Source organism: Zea mays, chromosome 6, assembly GCF_902167145.1.
Source record: "Zea mays cultivar B73 chromosome 6, Zm-B73-REFERENCE-NAM-5.0, whole genome shotgun sequence".
Taxonomy (NCBI): domain Eukaryota; kingdom Viridiplantae; phylum Streptophyta; class Magnoliopsida; order Poales; family Poaceae; genus Zea; species Zea mays.
Window position 1 is genome coordinate 143,514,883 of NC_050101.1, and position 23,441 is coordinate 143,538,323.

Sequence of the window (23,441 nt, forward strand, 5' to 3'; positions counted from 1 at the left end):
GACACCGACTCGCGCAGTGGCTATTGCACATCCACGAGGATGTTTCACATTATGCGTGCACCATCGTTTTCGCCATCATCGGACGTTCCGTTCGTCTTCCTGGCCTTCGTCCTGTTCTTCGTCCCCAACCTGCTACCCCTGCCCATGTCGCAGCCGCAAGCCGACCGACGCTCGTCGACGCGGGTACGGGGTGAGTCGGTCATGATCCTGACCTTTTCTCCGTGCGTGCCGTCGAGAAGGACATGGTGGCGCCTGCCACGTTTAGGTTATCTTGGCGATGAGGAGTCCAGGTCTAAGATATTGGACAACCAAGGCCCATAGCGTGACAGCAGTCGGCATATGCTACAGAGTTGGTGGTGGTGTTGTGTTGCTTCCGCAGGTCCAGGGCTGTGAAGACACTCTCATTCTCTCGCCCTTTTCGGATTGACGTCTGATGTGGGTGCCTCTTGGTTTGGAGCTTCTTTCCGGCTGCTCTCTCCTTATATATCTAGTGGTATACTACCTATGTCGCCTCCAGATATCCAGATCTTCATCATGTCCTTCTCCGCCAACGAACATGTATGTCTGCATCTTCTCTTCCCCCCCTACTCTACGAAACCTTGGAATTGGAGGAGGCAAGGGATGGGGGTCTCTGATTTACTGTCTATGGTACCCGTACATTCATAAAAAATATTATGCAAAGAGCGGAGACAATCAATAAAAAATCTTGAGATCTTTTTGTGGATAATTTATGTGGGTATTGTTGTGAGCCACCGCAACGCAGGGTAACCGACTAGTATGAACATAACCATGAGTATTGAGTCTTTTGCCAAAAATAATCTCAAATAAGCTACTCTTGAGTAGGATTATGATAATATCATGATTTGTACTTTAGATTATATAATCTGCACATATAATCTAAGTGTTTATTTACCCGCTAAATTATTTACGCTAGATAATATAATTTGGACAGATTATAATTCGAAATAAGCAGGGCTTAGGACGCTAAATGATCATAAGAAGGGTAATAACAGGTACTGCGCGAGGACAAAACAAGTGTAACTGCTCGGCGGTTTGAGCTTCTATGTTTGACCTCCAGTGCATTCATGTCATCGAAAAGTGGTCTATAAAGACGGCAGGATAGAACAGCACCATCAAGTTGAGACCTCATTCTAACGCGCACGCATCCCAACAGGAATCCTAGCTAGCTATGTTCAACGTTGACAGGCAGTCATTGGCCTCATAAATTCTGTTTCTGCATATGCCCACACAACGTTGCAAATTTCCTCTGTTTCAGTCATTTATTTATCTGTCGAAGAGGCTTGGAAGTCAACAGGGAACTATGCACGTTTCTCATTTATAGTTTTACCCCGTACTTCTATACTACTCCATTAAGACAATAGCGTCAGCGTCCACAATCTGTGCCCCCGCCTGCCCCTGCCTCGCGTTTCCCTCTCCCCGCAGCAACTCCCCGCCATGACAGGCGTCGTCACCGGCCCCTGCTCGCGCCGTTCGACCTCTCCCGTCTCCGCACCCGCTCACCCCGCGCCGCCTGGCCGCCTCCTCGTGCTCCCGCTCGCGCCGGCCACCTCCGTGCTCCTCCTCGACTGGTACGCATCGTCCCACCCGGCGCTCTCACTCTCGTCCCTCCCGCTCCGCCCCATCCTCGCGGCAGCCGACCCCGACCGCGCGCTCGCGCTCCTCGACTCCCTGCAGGCCTCCCGCCTGCCCCCGCTCCGCGAGTCCCTCCTGCTCCCGCTGCTCCGCTCCCTGCCCCCCGGCCACACGCTCCACCTGCTCGACCAGATGCCCCGCCGCTTCGCCGTCGCCCCCTCATACGCCGGTTGTAGTGGCCGCGGCGCTGCTGGTGGCGTCGCTGGCGGCATTCTGCGGCACGGACCCGCTCCGGACGGGCAGCATGGTGGACTTCCCGGGGTTCGAGTCCCACCTCGTCGACCTCCCTGATCCCGACGAGATGCCGACGCACGCGGACGAACGGGAGCAGCTCCGCGGAGCCGAGGTGCGGTTCCGCGGCGAGGTGCAGGGGCCCGAGAGCGTCGCCTTCGACCCGCAGGGCTGTACACGGGCGTCGTCGATGGCCGGGTCGTCTCCTGGGACGGCGAGTGGTGGGTCCCATTCGCGACGGCCTCCCCGCGCTGGACGCAGGAGCTCTGCGGCGGGCCCATGGCCTCGCCGCTGGAGTATCTCCCCAGCGAGCACATCTGCAGCCGCCCGCTCGGGCTCTGTTTCAATAAGATTGGGGACCTGTACATCGTCGATGCCTACTTCGGTTTGCTCAAAGTCGGCCCCGAGGGCGGGCTGGCCACACCGCTCGCAACGGAGGCCGAGGTCGTGCGCGTCAACTTCACCAACGACCCCGACCTCGACGACGAGGGAAACATCTACTTCACTGACTCCAGAATCCACTACCAGAGACGGTCTGTGATGCCATGCCCTCGCTCTACTCTGCTCCTATTTAATCTGATTGATTCGACTCTTAGACTGGTCTTGCGTTGTGTTATGCATGGCACATGGCAGTATGATCAGTGACTTAGCTTTACTTTGAAATTAAGCTGTTTGCAGCCAGCAATTCAGAATTACATAGTGGTTGTATTCATTAGTCGTTAAGGCAACAACAAAATAACCCTACTTCTATGTTGCGAATTCTTATGGGCTCGTTATGGTGTATTGGAAGTAATAATCCATGACACTTGTGCTTTCCAATAGTTTGTTTGGTACAATGTTATTGATTTGCCAGATTATTCTGCTGCCTGCTTGATTAGATAGTATGCCCAGATATTGAACGACACCTGTTATGTGTTTACTGCAAACTACAGGATATGGGGTGATCAAGGCCAGGCTGCACTGGAGAAGGCTAGCATATGCTTGCTTAACTGTGGTCCTACCGGAACCGAAGCATTGAAGAATCTCGTGCTTGGAGGCATAGGAAGTGTGACTGTTGTTGATGGCTCCAAAGTTGAAGCATCTGACCTGGGGAACAATTTTCTGTGTAATTTCTTCGCTATGTGATTCCACATATTCTTCTGAATTCATCCCCATGAAATTTATGGAACTCATATTCTGGTACCTTAAATTTGCATGCAGTGGATGAAGGATGTTTGGGGCAACCAAGAGCTAAATCTATATGCTCTTTCCTACAAGAGCTTAATGACGCTGTTAAGGCCAAGTTTGTTGATGAGTCTCCAGCGCATTTGATAGATACTAATCCTTCATTTTTTTCCCAGTTTACTGTTGTTATTGCTACCCAGGTGTGTTCTTCAGTCTACTTTTAAGATTTACAAGAGCAACTGGTGCTAACCTGAACTTTTGGGTTTATGAACACTTGTGTTCTATGTAGAACAAAAAATGTTTAAGATATGGAAAAACTCGACTGGGGGGTAAGACAGTTCCTGGCCATTATATTAAGAAGAAGATCTTCTCACGCAAATCGAGAAAACCCTTCAACCCCTGCCTCACCATATATAGCGGCACTGTAACCCATATGAGAATGACCGCGACCGGGGACCGAACCTTAGACCCGTGGTTTGGTGTGAGATAGACGATGCGATTTTTTTACCCCAACCTAAAATTCGCTCCTACGGGGAGTCAAACTTAGTACCTGAGGGGTGCTACTCAGGTCACCTAACTAACTCAGCTAGAGGCCCTTCTGCATGTTTAAGATATGAAACCAGTAAGACAAATATTAGAAGATTTCATAGCTCTCAATAACCATAAATATCATAGTTCAATTTATGTTCTAATAAAGCTTATACTTTGTGAAAGAAGTTTATATGAAAAAAATGATTATTAGTTATTAATACACTTTGGATGTTATGTCTCTCTTATGTACCAGACAGCTTTTAAATTATTGTTATGCCAGAGGCCAGAGCAGTGCATTGATTCGGTGCATTAGGCAAACATTATACCTTGTGCATCAGTTATTATAACCCAGTTTCTGTAGACATATGGTTCTTTGATCGGAACATGGCTTTGGACCAGGCCACTCACTGTTCTGTCAAATGCATACAATACACAATAGCTAATGCGTAGCTGCCGTCTTGGCATTGGTGATGGCAAAACTTTGTACTAAGGGTCTGTTGGATGAGACCCTGGAGTATTTTTGCCTGGATAGGTCTTTGCCTGTGCTCCGTATGGATGACCCTGATATGCTTCCTGAACCACGCGAGTCATCCTCGGCTAGGCAACCAAAATTTTAAGCGCCTAGGCTAATGACAACAATTAGTTGCTTAAATGTCAGAAAAGTAACAGATAATGATGGAACACAACTCAATCAGCACAATTAATTTGATAAAACTAATTAAATATGTTGGCATTACTATAAATATGCACATGCAAAATTGAGTATAGTTATTTTTTTCATGTGCCAAGGCGGCGACTTCACCCGGGGCAACGACACTGGCGGCGAGTCCATCTACGGCGCCAGGTTCGCCGACGAGAACTTGAAGCTGCGCTACACAGGGCTCGACGTGCTCTCCATGGCCAACGCGGGGCCGACACCAACGACTCCCAGTTTTTCATCTGCACCGCGCAGACGCCCTAGCTTGACGGCAAGCACGTCGTCTTCGGCAAGGTCGTCGATGGCTACGCCATCGTGGACAAGATGGTGGTTGTCGGTTCTCAGTCAGGTGCCACGGTCGAGATCGTACGCATCGAGGACTGCGACCAGCTTGCCGACGACTGAGGGACTCGTTATGCCCGATTGTAACCAAATGAATGGATCAATAAATTTGTTTTATTTCTTTTGTTTCCTGTGGAGATGGATACCGGCCTGTAGGTAATTATGGATGGATGGAGCGGTGATTTGATCAAGACATCTGTATTTGTTACTCTTGGCATGAGCGCCGCCTGATGACCAAGATCCACAGGACTTCTGATTCTTTGGTGGTGGTTTTTTTTACAACAGAAGTGATAGTAAAAAAGATGATTTTCCCCCTTGCCTACAGACCAGCCTAGGTATTCATCATTGGTATCCACTCCTTGCAGTATGCTTTAATTTTGTTCTTGCTACTGCTATAATTGATCCTTCTTAATTTCTTTTTCTTTTTGCCTTTTCTACAAATTAGGAAGGCACATGAAAAAAGGGGTGGTACATGTTTTGATGGTTTTCATTACATAGGACATGTGAAATACTATTAGAACATCTGCGTATAAATAATTATCTTTTAGATTTTTGTCTTGTTAGCATGAGCTCTCTCAAACATTGTCTCTGCAGAGGTCTACGATGTTGATTATAAATTATGTGTTGTTTTTTTTACTATAATCATCGTAGGCTAACATTTTAACGAATAGTTTGTGTTCCGTTGCAACGCACGGGCACTCACCTAGTCTAAGAAAAAGGACTAAAATGATTTAAAATGTCACCATGGCTGTATAAAATTACTAATATTTATGGCACAAAATAATATCATTAAACAAATTACAAAATATATATTTATATTAAACCTAACTGACGATATTACTATAGTTTTTTGCTAAAAAAATTGATCAAAGTTAGGCTAGTTTGAACTATGGGTTGACAGATGGGACCAGACCTACCCTGAATTGATGTCTTTTGCGGTGAACAAACATATAACCATGTTCCAAGCGAAGACCCTGTATCATCACGTCGCTATGTTCCACATCCCCATGTCACCTGAGGCATATCAACAATTCTTGCTCCTTGAAGAAGCCCTTCAGAAGCATCAGATCACAAATACACTGGATCGATGGTGGTACAACTGGGGAACGAGACAGTACTCATCGCAAAAAGCCTACAAACATATGATAGGCCATGAATCGGTCCATCCAATATATCGCTGGCTATGGAAATCAAAATGTCAACCAAAACATAAAGTTTTCTTTTGGCTACTCTTAAAAGACAGGCTAAATACCAGATCACTACTCAGAAGAAGAAATATGGAACTGGAATCATACACATGTGAGAATTGTATCTTACAGAAGGAAGAAACGGTTGGACATTTGTTCTTAAGATGCGGCTTCGCTTGCCATTGCTGGCAACTTGTGAGTATCATGCCCCCTCCCCCGCACATCCCAAATACCTTTCGCAATGAAAAGAATGAGACAACAAATGGCTAGACCAGGAAAGATGGAAGTCATAATTATCATGTCATGGTGTATATAGAGATGCAGAAATAATTGGGTTTTCCAAGACACCCCCCACAACGGCGAACTGCAAGAACATGGTTGAAGAAGAAATGAAGCAAGTTACAGATTAAAACCAGCGATGGCAGATTGCATTAGACTCTGGTTGCATTAGATGTAAATAAACTGAATCCCCTCCCCCCTGCTCTCTCTGTAAACTGTAAATATTTCCCAGATAAATGAAACTGTAGGGACCACTCCCTACAGTATTTGCCTCAAAAAAATTTAAGCTAGTTTGGCTTATCAAATTTCTTACTTGCATCCTTTCATGTACTAAGGGAGTACGAGGAGACAATATGGGAACATCTGTGTCGTGGTTTCAAAACACATTAAGCATCGGGTTTATTCTTGAGAAGTTGTTGTGTGCCTCTCTATTGGCTTTGACACTCAAAACATGTTGAAGCACATGCAGTTTATGAAAGAGAAATGTACTATATGTCATTTCTATATTGGTTTTGGTGTTTGATGACCAACACAATATTACGATCTAACTAGTTTGCTAAGTATATAAGTGCATTACCTAAAAACTGTATGAGTGCAGGTTCATAAGAATCAAATTGAAGGATTCATCGCAACATATGGCTTAAATCAAGGCTTATGAGGGCATATCTTGGATAAGGTGGACTATAAGCAATCCAAGAGTTTGGATATGTTATAAATGTTCTTAGGCAATGGCGATGCTAGAGCAAATATATGGGGGTGCACCTCCCTTGTGGGTGCATAGGGATGAGATGTGGGTGATACATATATGGTGAAAATTTGACAATTATAACTGATTTCTGGATTTTTTAGGAAAAGGAAGGGGAACGTTGCCATCCTAGTTTTGGGAAAAAAGTGACCTTGTTCCTCTCAATATAACCACCAAAATAAAGCTGTGCAGGGGAGGATGGGTTACAGTATCAGGTCTCATGGTAGTGAGATTGCAGAAACCGACTAGTGGGTAAAGTGTACACCTCTACGTAGAGTTTAAAATTGTCGGGGACCGTAATTAGGGGTACCCCCAATACTCCTTAACCTGGGTGGAAAACATCTTCAGAACAAACTGCAAAGGCCGATAAGCACGATTCAATTCAGGGCCTCGTCTACCAAGGGACGCGACCTCATCCGAGCCCAGCCTCGGCCTCGGGCAGGGACAGTAGTCCCGGACGGATTCACGCCTCGCCCGAGGGCCTCCCCGGGCAGTGGGCGCACCCTCGGCTCGCCCGAAGCCCAGCTTGGGCAAACTTTGTCGTGCAGCGACCTCGGCCGGATCGCCTTACCTACCGACCGTATCGCATGCACATTTAATGTGAGGATCGCCTGACACCTTATCCTGACACGCGTGCCTCAGTCGGAAAGGTCGAAGTGACCGCAGTTACCTCGCCCCTTTACTGACCGATCTGACAGGAAAACAGCGCTGTTCGCCCCACTCCGGCTACTGTGCCAATCACCAGGGTCAGAATAGCAACAGTAAGTCGTGACCTCTCCCGAGTTCAGCCTCGGGCGCGACAGGGAGCTCCGCCTCGCCCGACCCCAGGCCTCGGCCTCAGCCCCGGCCTCGGGGAAGGTCTCCGCCTCGCCCGACCCCAGGCCTCAGCCTCGGGGGAAGGTCCCCGTCTCGCCCAACCTCGGGCCTCGGCCTCGGGAGGAGTCACATCCTCGCCCGACCTCAATCTCGGCCTCAGGAGAAGTCTAAGCCTCGACCGACCTCGGCCTCGGACCGACTACGCTACAGGGGATACATCATTACCCTACCCCTAGCTAGCTGCCTCAGGCTATGAAGGAACAAGACCGGTGTCCCATCTAAGGTTACTCCGGTAACAGGTAATGATGGTTCCCCGTGTGCGCCCATGACGTCGATGGCTCTCAGCTCCTTATAGAAGCAAGGAAACGTCAGCAGGATCCATGCCGCACCGCCAGCTATGCTTCTACAGGGCTCAAGGCACTTCTCCGACAACCACGTTAGCACACATACAGGGCTCAAGGCACTTCTCCGCCAGCCACGTTAGCTTATAGCTACACCCCCATTGTACAGCTGGGCCATCTCCTTGTATCTATAAAAGGGGATGTCCAGGGCCTTCCTAAGGGAGGGAGGGGGGGGACGGAGAACACACGCAAACAGGGCACACGCACAGGGAGAGGATGAGCAGAGGCAGGCAGAGCAGGAGAGACACGGTGGAGGCAAACTCAGGCACCTCACCTCAAGACTCTCTCTCTCTCTCTCGCTCTCGCCCTCTTGCGACGCTTGTAACCCCTACTACGAGCACCCCAGTGCAAGATAATATAAGCCTCATTCCCTCCCGCTTGTGTTCCATCTTGCATCAACCCATCTGGGCAGGGGCATGCAACAATAAATTCACTAGTCGGTTGACGGTCCTCGCGGGTCCGAAACGCCGACAGTTGGCGCGCCAGGTAAGGGCCTGCTGCGTGTTGATGAATACTTTCTCGTTGAGTTCCAGATGGGTAGCCTTCAGCAGCCTTTTCGGCCCGGGACGGTGCTCTGCTTCAGGAGTCTCGAGTTCATGTCCCGCGACGGCGGCTACGACATGGTACTCCTCCCCTTGCAGCGCGATAGCAACGACGGTCGTCGGCTCGCCCGGCGGCGGCGAACTCGACGACGGCATCTCCCTATGGCAGAAGAGGAACACCCGGGTTTGCCTCGCCACCCTCCTCACCGGAGGAGGAGGAGACGGGGCAACCGTGGCCAGGCAGGAGGCGGCACCTCGTCGGCTGTCGGACCAGAGCGAGCCGACGACGCCGGCACCCCTACAGGGGACATGTCAGGTGTTGTCCTCGCACCTGAGACAACGACGGGTGTCACTTCCCCGCAACGTGCGAACCCCAAGCGGACTGGTGACGCCAGCACCCTCGCGAAGGACTTGCTGGGCGTTAGCCTCGTACCTGAGATGACGGTGCATTCCGTCCCTGACGCGACTTCACCACCGTCCATCGACCAAAAGGTACCCTCCATTTTCCACCCTGTCCCTTTTAGATTCAGCTTTGATCCACCAAGCAACCCCGCTTCGGTGAGCGCTTTCGCGAGGGCATATCCTGACCTTCCAGGGTACCATATGTGGTCATCTTGGGATCGACCGACGGCCGTCTCAACCTCTGGACCCGCGGGTTCCGAGGAAGAAGACGACCCCGACTTCGGTTGGGATTTCTCCGGACTTCGTGATCCCAGTGCCATGCGAGACTTCATGTCCGCATGTGACTACTGCCTCTCTGGCTGCTCCGACGACGACCACAGCCTTGGCGACGAGGGTTACGACCTAAGTCACGAGTGTTTCCACGTCGATCAGGGGGATCACAACGAAGACAACCACCTCGGCATGCCGGACGATGACAACGCCCCTATGCCTGCGTCTCGCGTTGAGATCCCGCGGGAGCTAGCTGTGGTCCCAGTCCCTGCAGGGGGTCAGGACACATAGCTCGAGCAACTCCGTGAGATGCAGGCCAAGCTCGATGAAGAAGCAGGGCGGCTTGTGCAGCTCCGACAAAACATCGAGCAGGAATGGGCAGGCCGGGCACTCACCGGAGAAGCGCGTCATTGGACCCGGGACGTCCAGCGCCGTATCATTAACGATGCTAGGGCGGGGCTGCCCCCGGCCTTCAGCGGGGCCGGCTAGAACCTAGCTACAGCAGCGATGCTACTTTGAACGATGCCGGAGTCATCCACCACCGAGGGGTGGTGTATCCAGGGTGAACTCAAGGATCTCCTGGAAGATGCCGCAGTCCAACGAGCCGAGAGTTCTGCCTCCCTAAGGCAAGGGTGCCCCTTGGAGCATCGCGCAACGCCCTCCCGACGCATACGGGAGGCCTCGGTCCGCACCGAGCGCACACGGGACGGGACGCCCGCGGCCCCGGATCGCCTCGACGACGAGCAGCGCCGCCGCGATCGTCGAGCCCGCCTCGAAGAGAGGGTGCATCGAGGCTACCACCCCAGGCGCGAAGGACGGTACGACAGTGAGGAGGACCAGAGCCCCTCGCCGAACCACCAGGTCCGTGAGTCTTCAGTCGGGCCATACGACGGGCGCCGTTCCCGGCCCGGTTCTGACCCCCGACTACCATCACCAAGTACTCGGGGGAGACAAGGCCGGAGTTGTGCCTTGCGGATTACCGGCTGGCGTGCCAGTTGGGAGGGACGGACGACGACAACCTCATCATCCGCAACCTCCCCCTTTTCCTCTCCGACGCTGCCCGGGCATGGCTGGAGCATCTGCCTCCTGCGCAGATCTCCGACTGGGACGACCTAGTCAAGGCCTTCGCGGGAAATTTCCAAGGTACGTACGTGCGCCCTGGGAACTCATGGGATCTCCGAAGCTGCCGCCAGCAGCCAGGGGAATCCCTGCGAGAGTACATCCGACGGTTTTCCAAGCAGCGCACCGAGTTGCCCAACTGAAAGTTCCCTATGCCCGGGAACAGGATCTGAATGTCGCCTAGAGGGGGGTGAATAGGCGAACAATAATTATCACTTTATAACTGGAAATTCTTACTATACTCGAAGGCTGGATCGCAGTGGAATGAAAGACCCTTCAAGTAGGTTGCACGGAATTGAAGTTCCTGTCTTAAAATACCCTGCACTTCGAAGACAACTTATACCACATATAAATATTGAAGTGCAAGTATAAACAACAAATAAGACAGAGAAACAGCACACAACACAGAGCAGAGCACACAGACACAGGGATTTATCCCGAGGTTCGGCCAAGCCTGAAATGCTTGCCTAGTCCTCGTTGGAGTTAGCCACACCTTGGCTTGGAGTCTATTTCAACTCCTTCCTCCGTTTGCTCAGATCTGTCAGTGCGATAGATAGAGCCTTCCACTATGTTGATATCAGTTACAACGATGCCGTGGATGCTTACAATCTTCTCGACAACACTCCGACAGAGTAACAATGTGCTCAAGATATTGCTCTAGCTCTCAGCATCACTTCCCCTCTCTCTAAAGGCTTATAACTTCGCCTCTACACAAACTAGAGAGATACACAAGAGAGGGGGAGAGAGAATTGATCCAAATGATGTATGCACTTGTTGGTTGCACTTGTGTTGCTGTTGGAGGCGCCTAGGAGTCCCTTTTATAGACCAAAGGAGCCTAGGAGCCGTTGGAATTCATTTAGGAAGGCAATATTTGCTTTCTGTCAGGTGGCGCACCGTACAGTCCGGTGCACCACCGGACAGGTCCTATAGCTTGTCCGGTGCACGATCTCCTTCCAAGTCAGGCTCAGCTGACCGTTGGAGCAACGATCGTCTTGGCTCACCGGACACTGTCCGGTGCACACCGGACAGTCCGGTGCTCCAACTATCCATTGGCTCAGGCCACGCGTCGCCCGCTGATCGCGCTGCCGACCGTTGGCACAATCGACCGTTGGCTCACTGGACAGTCCGGTGCACCACCGGACAGTCCGGTGAATTATAGCCGTACGCTGCCAAACTTCTCCCGAGAGCGGCCTATTCACCAGAGTTCAGTCTGGCGCACCGGACACTGTCCGGTGCACCAGACTGAGTAGAGTTTTGGCTGCACCGAGCCAAGACTTTTTGCAATTCTTTTCTCGCTGTTTCTAGCACTTAGACAAAATATGTTAGTACTCAAAAACAATTCACTAAGTCTAGAAACACACCTTGTTCTTATTTTGCACTTCTTTAGCATTTGATATGATTGAGATTGATGTTGGACTCATAAACCATCAAGTCAACTTGACTTGATCCAGATTTGTCATTTCTGAGCTCCAACATCCTGCAAAGGTCACATAGAATATCTCCAAACATAGGAACACCCCAAACTAAAGATTAAGGTGCACTTAGCTCTTTTGGGCTGCTTCCAGTTCTGATTTTGACATTGGTTCTCCTTCCAGTGACCGTGTTCACTTTTTGAGCTTGGTCTTGAGCCTTATGACTTACACCACATAATTGTAGATGTTACCTCATTGGTTGTAAGTCATGTCCTTATGTAGTGTTCCTTGATGCACCATAACTCTTCTTAACTCGATCAACCTTGATTCCGCAAGTCTTCTTCTTCACCCCTGGCCTTGGGTTCCTGGTCTCCTTGACTTTCTCCCATGCACTCGGTACCTCGAAGCTCTTCTTGCCTCCATCCTTGGCTTGATCGGTTGTCTCTGAGTTACGCACACCGACTCTCACTTAAGCAGTGTTCATTATCTATAGATAATTCAGTCTTTGGACCATCACACTTGTTCACTTGTGTTGAACCCTATTAGCTTTGCATTAAGCACCTGTTCAACACTTAGCACACTTGTTAGTCCTTTAATTGGGTTGTCATCCAAACACCAAAACCCACAAGAGAGCTTTCAATCTCCCCCTTTTTGGTGATTGATGGCAACACAATTAAAGCTTACACAAGAATAAGATTTAAAGCACAAGTTTTGAATTCTAAGTTTATAGAATGCTCCCCCTAAATATGTGCTTACATTAAAATATTAACTTTGGCCTGATATGCCAAATTGCACATACTTAGGCTAATTCGAAGCATTGCTACACCTTAGCACCTGTGGGATGCATTGTGTCAATAATTAAACCGTGATGCGTATAGCACACAAATGCACAGAATCAGAGTTAAACACCAATTAAATGGATATACCACAGGAATATCAACCTACCACTATTCACCATTAAGATACCAATTTAAAGCACCAAAACCAAATGGATATCTATTACAGGACAAACACAATAGATACCAATTGATTCATATCATCGGAAGCACTAATTATGTATTATCACCATATAATACAACAAGAAGCATATGATCAGTATTATCAACAAAACTAACACATTCTTCCTTAAGATCATAGGACCTCAAGGAAACCCCTTTGAGTCCTTTAGCACACACAAAAATTAATCTTCACCCTCTTCACTCTTAAGATAAGGTTTCCTCTCACGTCAAGGTAAGCTTTAATGCACAAATTCTCCCCCTTTGACATCAAACACCAAAACCATATTCAAGCAAGAACATAGGATGATGTCAAGGGACAGCAGGGTAAAATGCAAGTAAAATGCAACACACTAACATTACTCCCCCTTACACATTAAACATATGCAGCAGATGCATTGGAGGGAAATTATGATACAAATACGCAAAAGGTCAATACCTCATGTTGTACCTTTACCATGTTATGGTGTACTTTGCATCTAAGTAGGCGGAGTTCCTTTTGCCATCAATTTAAGATTTCCATCTTGAAAGTTTTATCTCTAAGGAGCTCCTTCACACTTGTGCCTGATCCTTTATCCTGACCTTTTCTTGTTGCTAAGACACCAAACTTAGAACAAGTTATAGTATTGTGGCACAAGATGAAGCTTCTATTCTAGTGATTACCAAGAGATACCAAATGAAGCGCACTACCAAGGCTACTAATTGAAAGATCATCACTGTCATAGCTCCATGATATTTAAAGATAAGCATCTAGGATCACCAACTATTATAGAGCACGAGCAATCTTTAAATATGCAATTACTCACAACTTTAGATACCAATTACTCGACTTGTGGAGGTACCCAAGTCCTGATTGCTCCATTTCTTGCTCATCTTCCCTTTTCCACCTTGAGACTATATAGGATCACTCAAGAAATAGTTAGTCTCAAAAGTCACAAATTATGTTTGCTCCCCCTAAAGTTGTGCATCAAGTATTTAAATGACTCGCACCTTGCACATTCTAGTGTCCTCAGAACTAGAGGGGATCACAATGTATCTTGGTCTAGGCATAATATATCAATTGCATCACAAAAAGGTACCAATTGAATAGATGACATAATACAAATTATGACTAGTGGAAACAATGCATGCCTCGAGATATATAACATTTTAAAAGCAACGTAGGCACACTTCACACATGATGATCATTGCAACACATATACTAATTGAAAAACGACAAGACCATGCATATAAAGCATAATGTCTAAGCACACCATGATTAAGAAGTACTTTCTTAGGTACACCAAAGGAAGCAACATTTTAAAGCATAAAGCACCTAAGCCAAGATACTACCAATTGAAAGGCAAGAACATAGCTATGATCACAATCAACGAAACTTCAAGATATTCAATGAAATTGCATAGTTCCATCTTTCATACCTTTGCCTTTTACCTGAATGCCATGAGATTCATTCTTTTTAGGTAGTGTGGAGTGAGAGCATCTGTTGTCACCAATTGAGGGCTCCTTATGCTCATGCACCTCATAGCTCGAGAGGGTGCATTAGAGACACAACATGGATTTCTTGTTTTGGTATACACAGAGTACCAAGACAAAGTAATCATGTGAAATGGACTAAACAAAACTATCATGCTTGCACATAGGTTAATACATAATCATTAAAAACCACACAACATGATCTACAAAAGGATACAGGTTTAGCCATATACACCAAGAGAGTTAATCATGGTAAATATATCAAATGAAAAGCTACCCATTGAATGATTCAAGAGATATAACCTATAAAGCACACAGTCATGATTAAGCAAGCATGATTATGATCTTGGAATTCATGAATCATTAATTGAAAGATACTTAACACAAGCAATCTCAAAAGCATAACTACTCCAAGGGTAGGTATAGCACAACAATCCAACTTAAGAGCAATACTGATTGGAAATAATGCACTTAAGATACACGGGTACCGTCCTTTGGAGAGCGAGTTGCAGATTCTCATCAAAGTCCTTTGCTTGATTCACCAATAATGATTAAGGACCTCTACAACTTATTTAACTCGAGATGAACATGAGATTAGTATTACACAATAATTCAACCTTGGGTCAATAAATAGACAATAAAATTGACAGCTTAAGCATAGAGTTTGAATTAACCATCTTAAGCTCTCCCAAGATCTCCAGTCCATCTCGAGGCACCTGCATGGTCTAGTTGGCACAGTTTGGTACCCATCTCGTGATGGGTCCATAACGTTCATCTAAAAGAGCCTTTGGTACCCAAATAACAGTTGTGCTAGTTCTAGGTGATCTCATTACTGATCTAGCACAAGTGTATGATTTGGGTCTCCTAAGCGAATAAGATTGAGATAAATTTACTTGCTTAGGAACCTTACCCTTCTTAAATACCTTAGGTAGATGACCATGCTCACCACACATGTAGCAGAAGCGTCGCTCAACCTAACATGACACTTGCTGTTTGTCTTTTTTCTTAGTGAGGGTCATCTTGGAGGGTGCACGTCTTTGATTCTTCATGAGCGGACATGAAGTGATCATATGGTCCTTATCGTTGCATCCAAAACATCTCCTCATTCCTTCATCCTTGTCTTCGTGTGGACAAGACACAATGAAGTGACCTAATTCCTTGCACTTGAAGCACCTCCTTTTTCCTCTTCCCTTTTTGCTCTTGGATGACATAGAGAGATGATCAGTGCAAACAACATGACTAATTGAATTTTTACCTTTTTCCTTGTTCATGTTGATTTCTTCATTTATTGCTTTGGGAACATCCTTCTTATGAAGTTTAACACTTGCTGCGGTTTCTCCCGTCTCAAGCTTCTTCACCACGCGTCCGTGCATATCTTGAGGAGGTTGAGCAATGCGTCTTCTCCTTAGTTGATTTGCTTTCTTGTTCCTTTCTTTATTGACGAGCAACTTTTCTTTTGATCCTGTAGCTTGATGTTCATTCAAAATTTGGCTTTCTTTTGAGCAACAGGGGTTAGCACATGGTGATACATTATCTAAATGCGCATGTGTGCAAGAATGAGGTTCACATGAATTTAAGTTCGTAATTACAATCTCATGAGCAACATCAAGCATGATATGGTCATCAACTAATTCATTATGAGAATAAGATAACATATCATATTTTTCACTTAGAGCAAGTTTTTCTAAATTTATCATTTCTACATGACTCTTAAGCATAGAATTCTCAGTTTTAAGTTGAGCAACATCAGATAATACATCATGATTATTTCTTTGCTCAAATAAAACAGATTCATACTGTTGGACCAAATTATCATGAGAGCACTTTAGCTCCTCATGTTCTTTGGTCATCTTCTCCAGGTTGTCGTTGGTTTTGATGAGAGTCTCCTCTAGCCTGAGAAGCGTCTCGCCTTGTTCCTTGTTCCTCCTCAACAGCTTAACCAAGAGCACTTTGTCTTCTTTGTTGAGATGGGTGTAGAACCGGTGAATCTCCTCTTCTTCCACATCGACGGTCTCATTTTCCCTGTCATTATTATTGATGGAAGCAATACAGGAAAATGTACCTTGTGGTGAAGACTCATCCTCGCTATCATCCTCATATTCCTCCTCATCATCGCTTTCGTCTCCACTATCATTGTTAGCAATAAGACATTTATAACTAGTGGAAGACAAACCTGTCGGTGAGGTGGATTCATCGTTTGGTTGCCATCGTTTTTCTTCTCCCTTTGAAAGGTTAGTACCACAAGCAACATAGGGAGTAGAAGTAGTACAATTGGACTTAGAATATTTTATTTTAATTCTAGTCCATAGATCATGAGCATCAACAAATAAATCACTATCACTACTCATGATGGCAAAATAAGCACCTCTAGAAAGAGAGTCAACTAAGATGTTGCAAGCATGGTGATTGAGAGATAGACATCTTAGTTCAGTATTAGAAGGTTTTTTACTAATATCAGAGGGAAAAATACTTCTACTGAAGATCTGTCTCAAATCAGGATCAATATGCATAAAAGCATTATAAATAGACACAGACCAAGATTTATAATTAGAACCATCGCCTAGAAGAAGTTCTAAAGTTACCTCTTGTGACGACATCATCATCTCCGGACGGCTAAGCCCACACTGGAGAGGCCTAGCTCTGATACCAATTGAAAGTTCCCTATACCCGGGAACAAGATCTGGATGTCGCCTAGAGGGGGGGTGAATAGGCGAACAATAATTATCACTTTATAACTGGAAATTCTTACTATACTCGAAGGCTGGATCGCAGTGGAATGAAAGACCCTTCGAGTAGGTTGCAACGGAATTGAAGTTCTTGTCTTAAAATACCCTGCACTTCGAAGACAGCTTATACCACATATAAATATTGAAGTGCAAGTATAAACAACAAATAAGACAGAGAAACAGCACACAGCACAGAGCAGAGCACACAGACACAAGGATTTATCCCGAGGTTCGGCCAAGCCTGAAATGCTTGCCTAGTCCTCGTTGGAGTTAGCCACACCTTGGCTTGGAGTCTATTTCAACTCCTTCCTCCGTTTGCTCAGATCTGTCAGTGCGACAGATAGAGCCTTCCACTATGTTGATATCAGTTACAACGATGTCGTGGATGCTTACAATCTTCTCGACAGCACTTCGACAGAGTAACAATGCGCTCAAGATATTGCTCTAGCTCTCAGCAGCACTTCCCCTCTCTCTAAAGGCTTATAACTTCGCCTCTACACAAACTAGAGAGATACACAAGAGAGGGAGAGAGAGAATTGATCCAAATGATGTATGCACTTGTTGGCTGCACTTGTGTTGCTGTTGGAGGCGCCTAAGAGTCCCTTTTATAGACCAAAGGGGCCTAGGAGCCGTTGGAATTCATTTTGGAAGGCAATATTTGCTTTCTGTCGGGGGCGCACCGGACAGTCCGGTGCACCACCGGACAGGTCCTGTAGCTTGTCCGGTGCGCAATCTCCTTCCAAGTCGGGCTCAGCTGACCGTTGGAGCAATGGTCGTCTTGATTCACCGGACACTGTTCGGTGCACACCAGACAGTCCGGTGCTCCAACTATCCGTTGGCTCAGGCCACGCGTCGCCCGGTGATCGTGCTGCTGACCGTTGGCACAATCGACCGTTGGGTCACCGGACAGTCCGGTGCACCACCGGACAGTCCGGTGAATTATAGCCGTACGCCGCCAAACTTCTCCCGAGAGCGGCCTGTTCACCGGAGTTCAGTCTGGCGCACCGGACATTGTCCGGTGCACCACCGGACAGTCCGATGTGCCAGACTGAGCAGAGTTTTGGCTGCACCGAGCCAAGACTTTTTGCAATTCTTTTCTCGCTGTTTCTAGCACTTAGATAGAATATGTTAGTACTAAAAAACAATTCACTAAGTCTAGAAACACACCTTGTTCTTATTTTGCACTTATTTAGCATTTGACATGATTGAGATTGATGTTGGACTCATAAACCATCAAGTCAACTTGACTTGATCCAGATTTGTCATTTCTGAGCTCCAACATCCTGCAAAGGTCACATAGAATATCTCCAAACATAGGAACACCCCAAACTAAAGATTAAGGTGCACTTAGCTCTTTTGGGCTGCTTCCAGTTCTGATTTTGACATTGGTTCTCCTTCCAGTGACCTTGTTCACTTTTTGAGCTTGGTCTTGAGCCTTATGACTTACACCACATAATTGTAGATGTTACCTAATTGGTTGTAAGTCATGTCCTTATGTAGTGTTCCTTGATGCACCATAACTCTTCTTAACTCGATCAACCTTGATTCCGCAAGTCTTCTTCTTCACCCCTGGCCTTGGGTTCCTGGTCTCCTTGACTTTCTCCCATGCACTCGGTACCTCGAAGCTCTTCTTGCCTCCATCCTTGGCTTGATCGGTTGTCTCTGAGTTACTCACACCGACTCTCACTTAAGCAGTGTTCATTATCTATAGATAATTCAGTCTTTGGACCATCACACTTGTTCACTTGTTTTGAACCCTATTAGCTTTGCATTAAGCACCTGTTCAACACTTAGCACACTTGTTAGTCCTTTAATTGGGTTGTCATCCAAACACCAAAACCCACAAGAGAGCTTTCACCAACATCACCGACTCGGACGTCATCGGGGCATTCCTCGCCGGCACCACATGCCGAGACCTGGTGAGCAAACTGGGGCGCAAGACTCCCACCAAGGCGAGCGAGTTGATGGACATAGCCACCAAGTTCGCCTCTGGTCAGGAGGCGGTTGAAGCCATCTTCTGGAAGGACAAGCAGCCTCAGGGAAGACCGAAGGAAGACACCCCCGAGGCGTCCGTCCAGCTTGGCTCGAAGAAGAAGGCCAAGAAGAAGGTGCAAGCAAAGCGCGACGCCGTTGACGCAGATCTCGTCGCTGCTGCCGAGCACAGGAACCCTCGGAAGCCTCCCGGAGGGGTCAACACGTTCGACAAAATGCTCAAGGAGTCGTGCCCCTATCACAGGGGTCCCGTGAAGCACACCCTTGAGGAGTGCGACATGCTCCGGCGTTACTTCATCAAGGCTGGACCCTCGATAGAAGGTGGCAAAGACCAAGGCAACAACAAGAAGGGGGCGACAAGGATGAGGAGTTCCCGGAGGTCCACAACTGCTTCATGATCTACGGCGGATAGGTGGCGAACGCCTCGGCTCGGCACCGCAAGCAGGAGCGCCGGGAGGTCTGCTCGGTGAAGGTAGCGACGCTGGTCTACCTAGACTGGTCCAACAAGCCCATCACCTTCGACCAAGGCGACCACCCCGACTGCGTGCCGAGCCCGGGAAGGTACCCGCTCGTTGTCGACCCTGTCATCGGCAACGCAAGGCTCACCAAGGTCCTCATGGACGGAGGCAACAGCCTCAACATCATTTACGCCGAGACCCTAGGGCTCTTGGGGATAGATCTGTCCACGTTTCGGGTCGGTGCAGCACCTTTCCACGGTATCGTCCCCGGTAAGCGCGTCCTGCCCCTTGGGCAACTTGATTTGCCTGTCTGCTTTGAAACTCCCTCCAACTTCCGAAAGGAAACCCTCACTTTTGAGGTGGTCGGGTTCCGAGGGACCTATCACGCGGTGTTGGGAAGACCGTGCTACGCCAAGTTCATGGTCGTCCCCAACTACACGTACCTCAAACTCAAGATGCGAGGCCCCAACGGAATCATCACCGTCGGCTCCACGTACCGCCATGCTTATGAGTGCGACATGGAATGCGTGGAGTATGCTGAGGCCATCGCCAAATCTGAGGCCCTCATCGTCGACCTGGATTGCCTCTCCAAGGAGGCGCCTGATGCGAAGCGCCACGCCGACAACTTTGAGCCGGCCGAGGCGGTTAAATCCGTCTATCTCGACCCCAGCAACGACGCTGGCAAGAAAGTCAGGATCGGCTCCGAGCTCGACCCCAAATAGGAAGCAGTGTTCGTCGACTTTCTCCGTGCAAATGCCGAAATTTTTGCGTGGAGTCCCTCGGACATGCCCCGCATACCGAGGGATGTCGTCGAACACTCGCTAGACATCCGAGCCGGTGCCCGACCCGTGAAGCAGCACCTGCGCCGTTTTGATGAAGAAAAGCGCAGGGCCATAGGCGAGGAGGTCCACAAGCTGATGGCTGCAGGGTTCATCAAAGAGGTATTCCATCTAGAATGGTTAGCTAACCCTGTGCTTGTAAAGAAAAAGGGTGGGAAATGGAGGATGTGCATAGACTACACTGGTTTAAACAAAGCATGTCCAAAGGTTCCCTACCCTCTGCCTCGCATCGATCAAATTGTGGACTCCACTGCTAGGTGCGAAACCCTGTCATTCCTCGATGCCTATTCAGGCTATCACCAAATCAAGATGAAAGAATCCGACCAGCTCGCGACTTCTTTCATCACACCCTTTGGCATGTATTACTATGCCATTTGGCTTGAGGAATGCAGGTGCAACCTACCAAAGGTGCATGAACCATGTGTTCGGAAAGCACATCGGCAGAACGGTCGAGGCTTATGTCGATGACATCGATGTCAAGACAAGGAAAGCCTCCGACCTCCTCTCCAACCTCGAAGTGACTTTCGGGTGCCTGCGTGCAAAGGGCGTGAAACTCAATCCCGAGAAGTGTGTCTTCGGAGTCCCCCGAGGCATGCTCCTGGGGTTCATCGTCTCCGAACGAGGCATCGAGGCCAACCCGGAGAAAATCGCAGCCATCATCAACATGGGACCAATCAAAGATTTAAAAGGAGTACAAAGGGTCATGGGATGCCTTGCGGCTCTGAGCCGCTTCATCTCGCGCCTCAGCGAGAAAGGATTACCCTTGTACCGCCTCTTGAGGAAGGCCGAGCGCTTCACTTGGACCCCCGAGGCCGAGGAAGCCCTCGGAAACTTAAAGGCACTCCTTACCAATGCGCCCATCTTGGTGCCCCCCGCTGCGGGAGAAGCCCTCTTGATTTACGTAGCCGCAACCACTCAGGTGGTCAGCGCCGCGATCATTGTCGAGAGACGAGAAGAGGGGCATGCACTGCTCATCCAGAGGTCGGTCTACTTCATCAGCGAGGTGCTATCCGAGACCAAGATCCGCTACCCACAAATCCAGAAGCTATTGTACACAGTGATTCTAACACGGCGAAAATTGCGACACTACTTCGAGTCTCATCCGGTGACTGTGGTGTCATCCTTCCCCCTGGGAGAGATCATCCAATGCCGAGAGGCCTCGAGTAGGATAGCAAAATGGGCAGTGGAACTCATGGGCGAAACAATTTCATTTGCCCCTCGGAAGGCCATAAAATCCCAAGTCTTGGCAGACTTCCTAGCTGAATGGGTCGACACCCAATTACCGACAGCTCCAATCCAGGCCGAACTTTGGACCATGTACTTCGACGGGTCGCTCATGAAATCAGGAGCAGGTGCTGGCTTGCTCTTCATTTCACCCCTCGGGAAACATGTGCGCTACGTACTGCACCTCCATTTTCCGGCATCAAACAACGTGGCCGAGTACGAGGCCTTGGTTAATGGATTGCGCATCGTCGTCGAGCTAGGGGTTAGGCGCCTCGACGCTCGTGGCGACTCGCAGCTTGTCATTGACCAGGTCATGAAAAACTCCCACTGTCGCGATCAAAAAATGGAGGCCTATTGCGATGAAGTTCGGTGCTTGGAAGATAAGTTCTACGGGCTGGAACTCAACCATGTTGCTCGACGGTACAACGAGACCACAGATGAGCTGGCGAAAATAGCCTCGGGGCGAACGATGATTCCCCCGAACGTCTTCTCCAGGGACATATATCAACCATCCGTTAAAATTGACGACACGCCCGAACTCGAGGGGACCTCGGCCCGACCCGAGGCACCCTCGGCCGCCGAGGGTGAGGCCTGCGCATCGAGGGAGAGCGGAATGGGGTTGCGCCAAACCAAAACTGGCAGACCCCGTACCTGGAATATCTCCTCCGAGGAGAGCTGCCCCTCGATAAGGCCGAAGCTCGGCGACTGGCTCGGCGCGCCAAGTCGTTCGTTTTGCTGGGTGATGAAAAAGAGTTGTACCACCGCAGCCCCTCAGGCATTCTCCAACGATGCATATCTGTTGCCCAAGGACAAGAGCTGTTACAAGAAATACACTCGGGGGGCTTGCGGTCACCATGCAGCACCTCGAGCCCTCATGGGAAACGCTTTCCGACAAGGCTTCTACTGGCCGACCGCGGTGGCTGACGCCACTAGGATTGTACGCTCCTGCCGAGGGTGTCAATTCTACGCAAGACAGACGCACCTACCCGCTCAAGCCTGGCAGACAATACCAATCACTTGGTCGTTTGCCGTATGGGGTCTGGACCTCATCGGTCCCCTGCAGAAGGCACCCGTGGGCTTCACGCACCTGCTGGTCGCCATCGACAAATTCTCCAAGTGGATCGAGGCCCGACCCTTAACCAACATCGGGTCCGAGCAGGCGGTGGCATTCTTCACAAATATCATCCATCGCTTTGGGGTCCCAAACTCCATCATCACCGACAATGGCTCGCAGTTCACTGGGAAAAAGTTCCTGGACTTCTGCGAAGACCACCACATCCGTGTGGACTGGGCCGCCGTAGCTCACCCAATGACAAATGGGCATGTGGAACGCGCCAACGGTATGATTTTGCAGGGACTGAAACCGAGGATCTACAACGACCTCAACAAGTTTGGCAAGCGGTGGATAAAAGAACTACCCTCGGTGGTTTGGAGTCTGAGGACGATGCCGAGCCGGGCCACGGGCTTCTCGCCGTTTTTCCTAGTCTATGGGGCCAAGGCCATCTTACCCACAGACTTGGAATACGGTTCCCCGAGGACAAAGGCTTACGACGACCAAAGCAACCAGACCAGCCGAGAGGATTCATTGGACCAGCTGGAAGAGGCTCGAGACGTGGCCTTACTACATTCGGCGCGGTATCAGCAGTCTCTGCGATGCTACCACGCCCGAAGGGTTCGACCCCGATGCTTCCAAGTGGGAGACTTGGTACTTCGGCTGCGACAAGACGTCCGAGGGCGCCACAAGCTTACTCCTCCCTGGGAGGCCATTCATCATCACCAAGATTTTGAAGCCCGGGACATACAAGCTGGCCAACGATCAAGGCGAGGTCTACAGCAACGCTTGGAACATCGAACAACTACGTCGCTTTTACCCTTAAAATGTTTCAAGTCGTTCATGTATCTCGCTTTCTTTACATACATAAATAAAGTCTAACCGTCAAGGA

At 48.7% G+C, this 23,441-nt stretch overlaps 2 pseudogenes; both read left to right on the top strand.

Annotated features, from left to right (window-relative positions):
- The first annotated feature begins 504 nt into the window (after positions 1–504).
- Positions 505–3,009, top strand: LOC103631457 (uncharacterized; annotated as a pseudogene).
- LOC103630142 (peptidyl-prolyl cis-trans isomerase CYP19-3-like) lies at positions 2,811–4,897 on the top strand (annotated as a pseudogene).
- The last annotated feature ends 18,544 nt before the right edge of the window (positions 4,898–23,441 follow it).